Source organism: Microcebus murinus, chromosome 20, assembly GCF_040939455.1.
Source record: "Microcebus murinus isolate Inina chromosome 20, M.murinus_Inina_mat1.0, whole genome shotgun sequence".
NCBI lineage: Eukaryota > Metazoa > Chordata > Mammalia > Primates > Cheirogaleidae > Microcebus > Microcebus murinus.
The window spans coordinates 25,914,688-25,929,069 of record NC_134123.1 but is presented as its reverse complement, the minus strand read 5'-3'; the positions used below and the strand labels follow the sequence as shown (position 1 = coordinate 25,929,069).

The window sequence follows — 14,382 nt, the reverse complement described above, 5'->3', positions numbered from 1 at the left end:
AAAACTGGATAGCCACTTGTAGAAGGCTAAGCAGGGCCCACAGCTTTCACCTCTCACAAAAATCAACTCACGCTGGATAACAGACTTAAACCTAAGGTATGAAACTATTAGAATTCTAGAGGAAAATCCTGGAAACACTCTCTTAGACATCAGCCTAGGCAAAGAGTTAATGAAGAAGTCCCCAAAGGCAATCACAGCAGCAACAAAAATAAATAAATGGGACATGATCAAACTAAAAAGCTTCTGCACAGCCAAAGAAACAGTCATGAGAGTAAACAGACAACCTACAGAATGGGAGAAAATTTTTGCATCCTACACATCTGATACGGGACTGATAACTAGAATATACTTAGAACTCACGAAAATCAGGAATTAAAAATCAAATAACCCTATTAAAAAGTGAGCAAAGGACTTGAACAGAAACTTTTCTAAAGAAGACAGAAGAATGGCCAACAAACATGAAAAAATGCTCAACATCGCTAATCATCAGGGAAATGCAAATCAAAACTACAATGAGATATCACTTAACTCCAGTGAGAATGGCCTTTATCAAAAAGTCCCCAAATAACAAATGCTGGCGTGGATGCAGAGAGAGATGAACACTCCTATACTGCTGGTGGGAGTGCAAACTAGTTCAACCTCTGTGGAAAGCAATATGGAGATGCCTTAAAGCGATACAAGTGAATCTACCATTTGATCCAGGAATCCCATTGCTGGGCATCTACCCAAAAGATCCAATGACACTCTACAAAAAAGACACCTGCACTCGAATGTTTATAGCAGCACAATTCATAATTGCAAGGCTGTGGAAACAGCCCAAGTGCCCATCAATACAAGAATGGATTAATAAAATGTGGTATATGTATACCATGGATTTACTATTCAGCTCTAAGAAACAACGGTGATATAGCACATCTTATCTTTTCCTGGTTAGAGCTGGAACCCATACTACTAAGTGAAGTATCCCAAGAATGGAAAAACAAGCACCACATATACTCACCAACAAACTGGTATTAACTGAGCAGCACCTAAGTGGACACATAGGTACTACAGTAATAGGGTATTGGGCACATGGGAGGGGGGAGGGAGGCGAGTATATACATACATAATGAGTGAGATGTGTACCATCTGGGGGATGGTCATGCTGGAAACTCAGACTTGTGGGGGGAGGGGGAAAAGGGCATTTACTGAAACCTTAAAATTTGTACCCCCATAATATGCCAAAATAAAAAATAAATGGCACATGGTACAATCAGAGACTTCACAGCACAGAGCCTATATAAATCAGGAAAAAGAAATGTGAAACAGGACTGCAACAGAGTAGTAATGTACACAGATGTAAGAAGTTTGACATCAGATCACCCAGAGAATGTGGGCCAAGACAAGCTCCAGCACACTGCTAGTAGGCATATAAACTCATACAACTTTTTGTTAAAAGTTTGTCATTAGTCGTATATTTGAACTTTCTCATAGGCCATGTTCCACCAATTTTATTGATACAATAAAATTGTACAGGCCCTCTTAGACAAAGCTTCCCTATGTTAAACCAATGGTTTCAAGGAGATATGCCTTCTTACCCAAGGGTAACATACAAATACTAGCATTCTCTGTGTCTCATGAAAAGAGAAAAGTACTGCGCTAGAGTAACTTGCATTTGTGCACCAGGAGACATGTACAATTTCCAGCAACATTGCTCATAATGTCAAAAAACTGTTAGCCCAAACATTCAATGGCCAAAGAACAGATAAATTATAGTACTTTTCACAATAGGATAATATACAACAATACAAAGGAACCACAGCAACACAAAATAAAATGGTTGGCTCTTAGAAGCAAAATTTTTGAGAAAAAATATCAAGTTATAAAAGAGTATGTGATATGTTTATAGTTTTCAGAAAAGCAAAACTAAGTAATACTGTATGTTGTTTAGGGACATATGTAAATTTTAAAAACTATTTTAAAAAAAGAAATGGAAATCATAAAATTCAGGATCGTGGTTATCACTTAAGGAAAGCAGAATCAGGATAAGGAAAAGTACACAGTTTGATGTAATGAAATTGACAATGCTCAAATTCTTCAATAGGTGGTACAAAGGTTTCCAGTTATCATTATGCTTCATATATAAATATATATCTACAACATATACATATATTACATATCAATAGACATTATAAGGATATATAAATTTATTTTTAATCTATCCTTTTTATGTGTATCACCCATATTGTTTTAATATCAAAAAATAAAATACAAGGAGTGAAAGAAAATATAAGAATAATCTCATGTTTACCATGAAATCCATACATGTTTAATTTATTCAGCTAATTCTTTATTCTGTGTAATCTTTAAAGTATTTTTCTTTTATTTTATAAAATTACTAAGTTGTTCCTATTTCTGCCATAATCAGAAAATTATTTTTCTCATATTTAGTCTTTAGCATATATTAATAATTAAATATTATGCAGGATTATTGTCCCAAATGTTTTAATTAACAATAAGCAATTTAATTTAAAATAATCCAAGAATTATCTAGATTCACCTGAGATTTCATGAAGCTCCTTCTGCCTGAATATAATTTGTTCTTGAATGCCTTTCCCAAGAATTTGCCTAATGTAGCATTTTATTTTTAAGGTTGTCTCATTTTTATTTTAAGTCCACTTTTTTTTATGTTACACCTTAAAGTTTTTAGCTAACTCTTCAAACAGACAGTTCCTTCATGTCTATTGACTAGCTTAAGTACTCACACCAGCCAATCTAGTTGTAATTCAAGAATTAAGGTGTGTAGACATGAAAAGACATACAGCCCATGGAGTGTTGAAGGAAATTCTGATTATGCTCAATTACAAACAACAACCAAAATGCTTGGTATGCTATGTAAACTATGGTGTGGGTGTCTGCACATACAAATGAGTGTATTACATGTATGGGGGAGGGAGCATGTGTGGGTGTGTGTTTACTAGAACTACTGTGATTTTCAAATCATTATCAGTATGTAGGTGTAAGTGTGATGAAAAGGGTGTTTAACTGCAATTCAATCAATTATGCAGATTCAGATCGATATTTTGGATGTAAAATGCCTCTGTAGTGCAATCGCTCTAGAGAGCATATATTTATTGTTCATTTATTTTTGCCAGCTATAAATTGAGAATCAATACTGTTCTACTTTTAGCTTTAAAATAATGGAATTAAAGTAAAAGGAGTACTTTTTTCCATTTGTGGGAAGAGGGACATGTAATATGGGAAATGGATGACAGAAAGGCAGATGGAGGTGCTTCTGACATTTCATAAAGTTCTAGCTATTGGCCTTGGTGGTTACATGACATTATTATTTTTCATAGTTCTTTACTATGAATGTATAAATTCCCCTGCAGTTTACTCTATGTTCATTTAGCAATAAATATTTTAAGTATTCTAATATAAAACTAATAATAACTAACACACGTTTAGTGAGCACTCTGTGCTGAGAACTTATAACCCTTCTACACACAGTAACTACTCTTTACCCCTCCTGTTGATGTACTGATATCATTATCTAACAGATGATGTCGTTGAGGCACAGACTTTGGTTAATCTGCCCATCTCATTGTGGCAGAACCATGATATTTACAAGACAAGTTGGGGTCCAGAATCTGGTATATAAGAATACCATGACCATAATTATAATTTCTTCAGGTTTGGGGTGTAGGAATTTCATTAGACACCATAATGGCATGAATAAAACATCTCTCAAGGAGTTGTGTACTCCCAATTCCAGGTTTTGGGTGCTATTTGTTTATTTGATCTTCAACAGTCTTGACACCAGAGGAGAGGGATCTCAAACAGCAATAATATGCCTGGAGTAAAAGAGATTTTTTTTTTTTCTCTAGACATTAATGAAATGGAATTCTGTATTAACTATCAGTCTCCTCTGAATTTAAGTCCAGCAAATCAATTTTTGCTGACTGCCCCAGTAAAACACAGGTTTTGGATTTGAAAAATTGAGGCCTACATTCTAGCTCAAAGTTACTCAATCAGAGACAATTTTGTATGCACACACACATGGAAACATTAGCAGTATCTGAAGACATCACAACTGGGAAGGGAATCCCAGTTGGCATCTACTGGCGTCTAGTGGGTTGAATCCAGGGATGCTGTTAAACATTTCATAATGCCCAGGGTAGGCCTCCATGACAAAACAATCATCTAGTCGCAAATTTAATAGCACCAAGGTTGAGAAACACTATTCTAGACTCTGGTAAATCAACCCAGCAAACTGTTCTTCTCCTTGAGTAATCTCTCACCTAGAACCCTCCAGCTTCCTCTCACATTTCAATGATTATTAGCTCTTATTTACAGTTAATTTTCAGATGCAAATAAAGATCATTCATAGCACATAGGTATTTCAGCAAGGTGCTTTTCAAATCTGAAATAACATTTCAGCTCAAAACATAATTTTTTAAATTATTTAATTAAATACTATGTTAGATTGTCATATTACTCCAGTCCCTTCACCACCATACCACAGGCAACATTCTTGGTTAAAGGGGCAAAGGAGAGCAGGATGATGACTCCAAATTTAATACAGTCACCAAACATTTTCATGGAAGCTTATACAATTAAAAATGGTAGCAAGGCATGGTGGGTTAATTATTGTTTCCTTCTATTAGAAAAGAAATGAACATCACTCCCATTATTCTCTGCTTATCCAAAATTATATCCCATTTTATTTTACTTTTCTCAGTCATATTAGAATTTCCATAGTAACCTTAATATCATTTGGAAGTAGTAAAACTATATATTAGTCTTTTTTTTAGTTAAAAAAATTGTATAAACTGATTACCTCTAAGGAGTTTTAATGAATTCTATTAGAATATCCATATTAGAAAAAAAAAGAATGTTGAGTCATTTTCATACACACACACGAACACACACAATGACACACAAATGCATGGCTTTCAGGTCATTATCTCAGAAAAGTTAGCATTTACTTTTCACATGAGAGAAAAACTTACCATTGTCATTAAAAAGATAATGACAAATTACATCTCCAGCAATTTGTACATAGGAAAAATCTCAATAACCTCTCACAAATAAAGATGCAAGCTGTATTGAAAGTATTCTAATAAAGCTTGATAGAAAGTAATTAATTTTATTTTTAAAAGGCTTCAATGCATAATTATCATAACCAAGTAAAAGCTGTTCAGTTTTTAATAAAAGCAATTCAATTTTCTTAATCTGTGTGTAACACTACCTGTACTAAAATAATAGGTATATATTATTGGGTGCTTATGTTTTCAGTGCTTTACATGTATTAACTCATTTGATCCTGACAAATACCCTGTTTTTTGTTTTTGTTTTTTGGAGACTGGGTCTCACTCTGTCACCCAGGCTAGAATGCAATGACACAATCATAGCTCACTGTAACTTCAAACTCTTGGGGTTAAGCCATCCTTCTGTCTCAGCCTACCGAGAAGCTGGGGTCACAGTCACGCGCCACCACGCCCAGCCAATTTTTTCATTTTTCTTTTTTTGTTTGATTTTTGGAGACGGTGTCTCCCTTTAGTTCAGGCTGGTCTCAAACTCCTAGCCTCAAGCAATCCTCCGGAAGTGCTAGGACTACAACACAAGGAAATCTATTTCCGTGAACAAAATTGTTTTATTTCAATTTATATTATTAAAATTGTTATCCAGTTAAAATTGGAAGTCGTCAACAAATTTAAGTAAGTATGGAATTATGTTAACATATATCAAAAAATATTGTATACAAGGCAAGATTTCATCCAGAAAGTTAAACAATGTTATTGTTCTCTAACCATAAACCCAGTGTCAATTAGTTCTACAAATTTGTCAGTTTCAGTTTCAGGATGCCAGGTGGAGTCTTATCCCCTGCCCTCGCATGACATACAACTCAGTACCTAAATACATCTCTGTTTCCTGCCCAATGAGAGACTGAATATGCAAACGGACAATGGCCAGTCTACATACAAGAACCTATAGCAACCAGCCCAGGGAGCCAACCTGCTATCTCTGGTAACCAGTCAAGCAAGCCAGACTTCTATCCATAGGAACCTGTTCAGGAAGCCAAGTAATAATTCCTATAGTAATTGGGCCAAACAGCCAGGACTTGGTTAATAACTTATAGTTTCAGTAATTTTTGCCCATTTCCAATTTAGGACTGGCTATTATTTAGCAGAGATTTCTAAATCTCCACTAAATACAGAGAAAGCCAAATATATACCTCTAACTCACCACATAGGATGCCTCACTTTTGGTTAGCCTGCCAACAGTGTCACCACACCAATAGTTTCCAAATGGGGCATGCCTGAGCCTGCCCCCTTTTCTCACTATGAACCTTTTCTCTCCTGTGACTCCCTTTGAGTCTCTACCAAACTCCAGCAATGATAGCTGACTCCCTTCCCCTAGCATACTTTGAATAAATCGCCTTTGCTTGTTTTCATTTGGGTGGTTTTCATTTATCTTCACACCACTGAGCTCTTCCCAACTCTGCCATCTCATCCGCACAGCTGCAACCATTCAGGCTACACTCAGCACACCCAAGAAAAGCCACCAAAGTCCACTCCGAGAACTCAGAAGACACAGGTATCTCATCAACCTCCTGATAAAAACCTATTATCAACCAGCTTCAGGTTGTCTCACGGGTAAAGGATGCACCTTCAGTGATTTTCCCTAACCATACAGTGGAATCACAGCTGGGGGAGATGCAAAACTTCCTAGGACTGCACCCCACAACCAGGACCTTGCTAGTTTAGAAACTACTAATATACAGTTGCAAATTAATTCTTATCCAATGGAGAGTTTTGTTACTTTTGTAATGCTTTTATGCTCTTCATGCTGCTTTATAGGGGCTGTTTAAAGACTGAAGAAATGGTTATGGTATCAAATCCTACCCCTTTCTCCCTATGTAGCCATATCAACTGACAGTGTGTGGAGGAAGCTGCTATATAGCCATGTTCTGGTGAGAAAAAAAAAGAAAAAGAGTAAGTTTTAGAGAAAAGTGACAACACACCTTGAATAAAATATAATTTTCATAAGCGCAAGTGACAAAATGTGGGCCTACCCTGGTTTCATCTCTCATTCTCTCATCATTACTTAAAATAACATTTCAACTCAAATACCGCTGAGTGTAGCCTACTACTGAATTCTTTAGCTTCTTTAAGTATTAATTTGACTTTGACATGTAAATTAACATTTACTTGAGGATACTAGTTTTAGATATATTAAATAAGACAAACATGAGCTTCTAACTCTGTCAATCAGTGGCTTAAGTCTTAAAAAAAGAACATATTGCTCCAATTTAAAACAAGCAAATATCTATCAGTGTGTTTTCCTAGAGCTAAACTAAAGACAGATTTTCTAGTTGTCAAGTAATTCATTTAGGCAGCAGCCTATAAGTTTCCATGCATATTCTCCTATATAAGGTATGGGTGAATTTTATATATCTATGTGTATGTGTGTGTGTGTGTGTGTGTGTGTGTGTAGATACATACACACACATATATATAATTGTTAATATTCTATGATGTTAATGAGATAAGCTTTCATTTGGAAGCAAACACTGGCTTACATGTTCCAAGTATATAGCCTTAGTTTGAATAGGTTTCCCAATTAATCTTCACAATTAATGGATTAATGGGAAGGCAGTTAACTTTTAATGACAGAACAGCCAGAGGCTGATTGATTTTAGAGGTTTAATAGCAACTATTTAAAATCCAGATATTAGGACAAAGAGACCCACAAATCTACCAAACAAAGCCAATCAAAGGTGAAGGGGTAGAAGAAATAATTTTTTAAAAAGTAAGGCAAGCATCAGAGCTCTGGAAATCTACCCACGTTATAGACTTATTAACAGATAATTTGGCCACACGTTATACCATGTCATCTAATTTTATATCAGGAATAATGAAAAGAACATCCTATAGATACTTAGGAGAATTAGTGGATCAAAATGTAATTTTTAAAATATATCTGAAGATGCTGAAACAAATTACCTTTGTTTCCCACAATGAAAATATCAATTTATTCTCCATTCATTTCATCACACACCTCAGCTAGATTTTCTCATTTAATAGGTGAACAAAATTGTAACTGTGTGTATTCATGTCATTACTTTGATTAATGCAGTCAATGTTTTCCATATGTTGTTATCCATTCTCAATTTCTGCAAATTGTCTATGATTATCCTCCATTTTTCCACTTAGAAACGTAATATAAATCAATTATACTATTATATATATATATATAATCAGTCAAACATTTGTTTTCAATTTTTTCTGTTATTATGTTCATCTTTACTTTTATTTATGCTTTTCTTATTATTCAGTGAAGTATTTTTGTTATTGTTGTTAGGCTGTGGGTATATACTTCATCTATTGTAATCAAATATTTCTCTCTTTGTTAATGATCTCTTTAAACAGAAATGAAACAGGAGACAGTATGCATTATAAAAACATAGTCTTTGGTTCCAGAGATGTCTGTCCTCAAATTGCTCTGATATCTCCCATGGTCTGAAAATGGTGCTTCAATTTGATGTCTCTCTATTGAGTGCTGATAAACATATCCCCTTCACAACAGAACTGTGAGAACTTCATGGTATAACACACATAACACAGAAAAGTACAGAATAGGCACTCAAAATAATTCATCTCCTTTTGTATTCTACTTCCCAATAATACTGAGCAAAGAAAACTGTATTTTCATAATGGATTAATCACATGCCTATCTTTAATGCACCACCTTGAAAATTAGTTAGCATGATAAACTGATTTAGAAAACTGTGGGAACAAAGTATTCATATCAAGTACTATACCAGCCACTGGAGGTATAAGGATGATCTTGACTCCTGCCCTTGGAAATCCCGTCTAAATCCTTTGACTTGAATACCACGTAGATTTCTTACTTTGTGCTTTCAACATTTTGTCTTCTGTAACCTTTCCAATGAGAAACTTCACCACTTCAGTATATAGGAGCCCATCATGTTTTATTGAGTTACCTTAGGATTTTGTTTGTTTGCTTGCTTTCATAGAAATCATATGAGTCAGGAAAGAATAAATTCTACAATGAACCTTAAGGACCCACTGTTTGTATGCAGTGGAAAACAACTATAAAAAAAAACAGTTGCTCAAAAAGAAGAGTGAAACCAACGAACTGCTCCAAAATGAAAGTCTATAACCCCATTAAGAAGGTGGGCCTTGCCTGACTGCCAGCCCCTGAACTCTCCCTCTTCATTCCCCACTGCTAACCTGGGTAAACCACTTTCCATGGGCAGGTGTGCTCCAGATCTTAGTAATAATGTTAAACTAAGGATGAGGAATTTAGAGGCTTAAGTTCAAAAGCCTTAAATACTTTCTTTATTAAAAATGGGCAAGAAAAATATTAATAAATGACTAAGCATTCAACCTAGAAAAAAACAATGCAATAAACATAAGGAAAGCACAGGGAAGGAATTAGTAAAAATGAAAGCTAGTCAATTAGTAAACACAATAACAATAAAATAAATAAATTCAAGATCTGGTTCCTTGGGGAAAAAAACCAATATGTTATACAAAAAAAAGAAAAAACCCACTATTCTCATGGAGCAAAATATGGAGAAAGTACAAATATATAAAATTAGAATTAAACTAGGAAATCATGACAGAGAAAATTGAAATAATTACGTGGTCACTTTTCTCAAATATATGCAAATTAATGCTCAAATTTAGAAGAAAACAATTTAGCAGTTTGTTATAAAATAAAACAGCAATTGCCATATGATGCAGCACTTGCACTCTTGGGCATTTATTCCAGAGAAATTAAAACTTATATTCACACAAAACCCTGTACACAAATTGTCACAGTGGCCCACACCTACTTCAACAGGCGAGTGTGTTAAACAACTGTGCTACATACATATTGTGGAAAACTTATTCAACAATAAAAAGGAACAGACAACAGATACATATTACAACTTGATGAATCTCCAAGAAATGAGGTTGATGCTACCAACTATATGATTCCAGAGATTAAGATGCGGACATCTTCGAGAGATCATTATTCTGCTTACCACTGTTGCCAAGCTGCAGGTGCAGAACTAAGAAATTTTTTTTTCAGATTTTATTGCCCACTAATTGGTCAAATGCAGTTTTGAAGGCTGATGTAGTGACACACATAGATTGTTTTAATGATGAGACCTCATATTTTGAGTGAGCTTTTGCGTTAACAAGGGAATTCATATGTATAACTATACTTTGAGAGAGATAAGACTACATCATTCCCAAAGCCACTTGGAGGATTGTCCAATCCTCTCCTCAAAACACACAGCTGAGCAACACACTTTTCCCTCCTTTTGGGCCCCTGGGGATGCTCCAAGCTCAGCCCTAGTAACCTCTACTTTCTGACACCTCTCCTGAGAGCCCCTACCCCTCCCAGCCCACCAGAAAGTCCCTCTTTAACTTGAACAGGCTTCTAACATGGCTCTTCTCTGGTGGTCTGGGTCTCCACTTCTGAGATGAAAGTATCTGCAAAGTCAGTATTAGATTACCTGTCAGTTCTCACAGAAGCCAGAATATAGTGGAGCATAGTAATTACAAGTATAGCTTCTGGAACCATCCTCCCTGAGTTCATGTTCTGCTTCTGCCAGTTATTATCTGTTCTTAGGCATTTATTCATTTATTTATTTATTTATTTTTTTTTTGAGACACAGTCTCACTTTTGTTGCCCAGGCTAGAGTGAGTGCCGTGGCGTCAGCCTAGCTCACAGCAACCTCAAACTCCTGGGCTCAAGCGATCCTCCTCCCTCAGCCTCCCAAGTAGCTGGGACTACAGGCATGCACCACCATGCCCGGCTAATTTTTTGTATATATATTTTTAGTTGGTCAATTAATTTCTTTCTATTTTTAGTAGAGACGAGGTCTCGCTCAGGATGGTTTCGAACTCCCAACCTCGAGCAATCCGCCCGCCTCGGCCTCCCAGAGTGCTAGGATTACAGGCGTGAGCCATCTCGCCCCCGGCCTTAGGCATTTATTTAAATTGGCTTTCAGCATCTCTAAATGGGGATAATGTACATTCTAAGGTAAACAGGGACTTGTGGGAATTAACTAAGCCAGGAGATAAAGAGTACTTGGTACCTGGTATATGAGAAGTACTACGTTAAGTGTTTATGATTGCTACTTTAAAAGTTTGTTATTTTAGATTCAAAAAAATTAAGAGTTGGAACTGTACAAAAGTTAGCTAGATATCTCTTACAAAGTCTTAAAAGAATTATTCCTCAAGAAGGAGAAAGAAAGGTCGACATTCAACATTCCTAACCACATTGTCATCCTTCCCTCTTAAAAACGAGGATTTTACAAAATTATTAGCCACGAAGAAAGATAAATTGGCCTATAATGTATTGTTTTCCTATTATGGAACAATTTTTAATGTTCCAAAAGCCCATATTGTTGTCTATATCTCTCAAGCTTTTGAGGTTATTTGTTTCATTTACCCTAGAAAAAATCAAATTTTAGGCTGCATATGATGCAGAAATCAAGCAGCCACAATGTATAAGAAAGATGGAAAGAAATTCAGAGGACATGGGCGACTCTTTTTTTGGACACCTTTGATGATGTAGTCAGAACATTCACACTGTGCCAAACTAAACCACAAGCATATGAAGTTACAGCAAAGAAGTCCTCCTAAGTACGTGCTATTTCCATTAACTGGTATGTTCTACCTGAAATTGCCATTTAGATTTTGATTCCTGGAGGGAAAATTGGGTAAGCCTCAATTCAATTCTTATTCTAGTCACATTATATGATATTTCAACATCAGTGAACAAATACTCCATTTTATTACTAAATTATTTTGAGAGTTGTTATTTGTATCTCACAATATCACATTTAAAGATGAAGCCTGAAATGTTTCATACTGATAAGGAATTTTTCTGCAGATAAAATGCATTTTAATAGGGGAGCCCATCGAGCTATTTTAATAAACAGCTATTTCTCACTAAGGGGAAAAAAAATCAAGCCAACTAGAAACAATAAGCTTCTCTGAGCAATAACAGGAGATTAGATGGAGAATATTTCCATTTCATTAGCTAAGATTATTGTGTTTGATTTCATAATCAAGCAAGGAACAAGCTTAGCTGGTCTCAGAGGTTCACTCCCGCTGCTCTGGCACCTCATCTGTGTCTACCTGCCCCTGCCCACCCCACTACTGGCATTACATCCCTACCACCCATGTATTTCTTTGCTCCACTCCATGAATTGATAAGAGCGTGGTCTGAAGATGGTTTTACTATATGTTTTCTGGTTTCAAGCAAAATTTAAATTAAACAATAGTGTTTTACAAATGTTTAAATCTAAATGGCCAAGAGTTAGCTAAATAGTACCATCAATTAAAATAGCTTTCTAAAAACCAGATACTAAACTGGTTTATCGGATACTAAACTTTAGTGCTTGAATTTTTAAAGAGTTATCTGAGCAATTATTTGAGGACATTGTCCTAGGTGGACATGATGTGGGATAAGCAAGATACCTGCATCACAGACAACAATAGAACATGTTCTCTTCAGTGAGATTTCTTTAAATATGCATCAGTGATATTCCAGATGTCACCTGCAAAAAGTTGGCTTAACTTTTTGGAGATAAGATATTGTAATAAATGAAATTAAAAATCCCTACCAAGTTCTAGAGAACATCAAGTTACAGTCAATAAAAAGGAATCACTATAGTACAAATGACACTCAAGCATCATTTGTGCTCTACCTGCCTCTGTCCAACCTGCTCTTGGTAGCACATGCCCTACCACCCAGAGATATTTTTTGCTGCACTCCGTGGATTGATAGGAGAGAGCCTGGGGATCTCAGGAAATGTCCCCACTGATCAGAGTGTGGTCTGGTGATGGTTTGTAGTCCAGTTGAACCACATCCCTGTGGGCAGTTGAGCCCTTAGAGAGCTTTATATGACTGCAGCCACCCCATTATTCCCAGGATATGATCACTCCACTTACTGGCTTTCTGCCTTAATTTCAGATTCTAATGAATTTCTCCACTTGGGTGGATCCTAGAACAGAGGCTCTGGCACACACACACACACACTGTCTCACACACACACAAGTACACAGACACACGAATGGAGTAATCCAAACCAAATGGAGTAATCTCATTACCATCCATAAAACAGGGAGCGTTAATTGTAAACTCATCTTCAATTCTATTCTCTCCCACCCCACCTACTTCTCCTATGGCTGCTGCAGGAGTATTACATTGCAATTGTTACATTTTGGTTAAACTTGTCTATTACATTTTGATTAAACTAACAGTTCTATTTAGGTTCACTGCTCCGAGCCACGGCAGAGACCAGCAGTGTGGAATGGCCTCCAGACACACTGGCTGACCTCGTCTGACTTAAGTGTCCTCTTTGTCCTTATGTCACCTTGTGTAACACTCTTGTATGGTAATTAAAATAACACATTGAAATTCTGAGCTCATATGTGTAGTTGAGGCTGTGGCAGTAGGACAAAAAGGAAGGGGTAGATGTAGGGACACTGAAAAGAAAGCACTAATAATTCGTGACTAGGTGAATCCACAGGCGAAGGCAACAGAGAAATAAAAGTTTCTCTTAGGGTTTCAGACTAGGGGTGATCAGAAGATAACACATTACACATAAAGAAGAGTAGGTCAGGGAACAGACGACCAGAGATGATTTCTCACTTCTTGTTTGGTATCTCATTCATCTTATTGAATAAATAATAATAAAAAAAGAAAAGTTTTCTATTTTGTAGATGCTGAATAAAATCTAAAGGGGTAAGTTACTTAAAGTTCTTGGATAAAGCAGGCTGAAAACAGCATGCTGAAGGATTTACATATAACCATTAGCAAAAGGAAAGGCTATTTATCTATCTATCTATAATGAACTTTTGGGCTTCTTTTTGCACAGTAAATGTTGACAAATTTCAAACATAACAGATTATTTCATAGCCTGGGAATATATGTTTCAACAAACTTGGGGGAAATTTAGTGACACATTAGAATCAAGTAAAATCAAGTAAATCAAATAAAATTACTATCTTATTTCTCAGTACTAGGGATTTAATTTTTACTGTAAATCAACTCATAATGTGTACATCTGAAAGAACAGTTCCTTCTTTACTTTTAAGAACTGTAACATAATAAGTTAAATATGTTATTGTAGTTGAATAAAAATAAATATAAATGATTGTCTTTGAATGTATTCAAGTACTTTGTGACACAGAGAATTTATATTGGCAGGGTTCAAATACTTACCTAACAGGATTTTGTATATATGTTTGCTGGGTTTAAGGAAAATTTATATAAATAACAGTGTTTTACAAATGCTGAAATCTAAATGGCCAAGAAGCGTTTGCTAAATAATATCAATTAAAACAGCTTTCTAAAGATCAGTTG

General features: G+C 35.7%; 1 protein-coding gene across 1 annotated transcript in view; it reads right to left on the bottom strand.

Moving 5' to 3' along the window:
- Positions 1 to 14,382, bottom strand: part of CNTNAP4 (contactin associated protein family member 4) — a 239,678-nt gene that overhangs the window by 206,449 nt on the left and 18,847 nt on the right. The window lies entirely within an intron of this gene.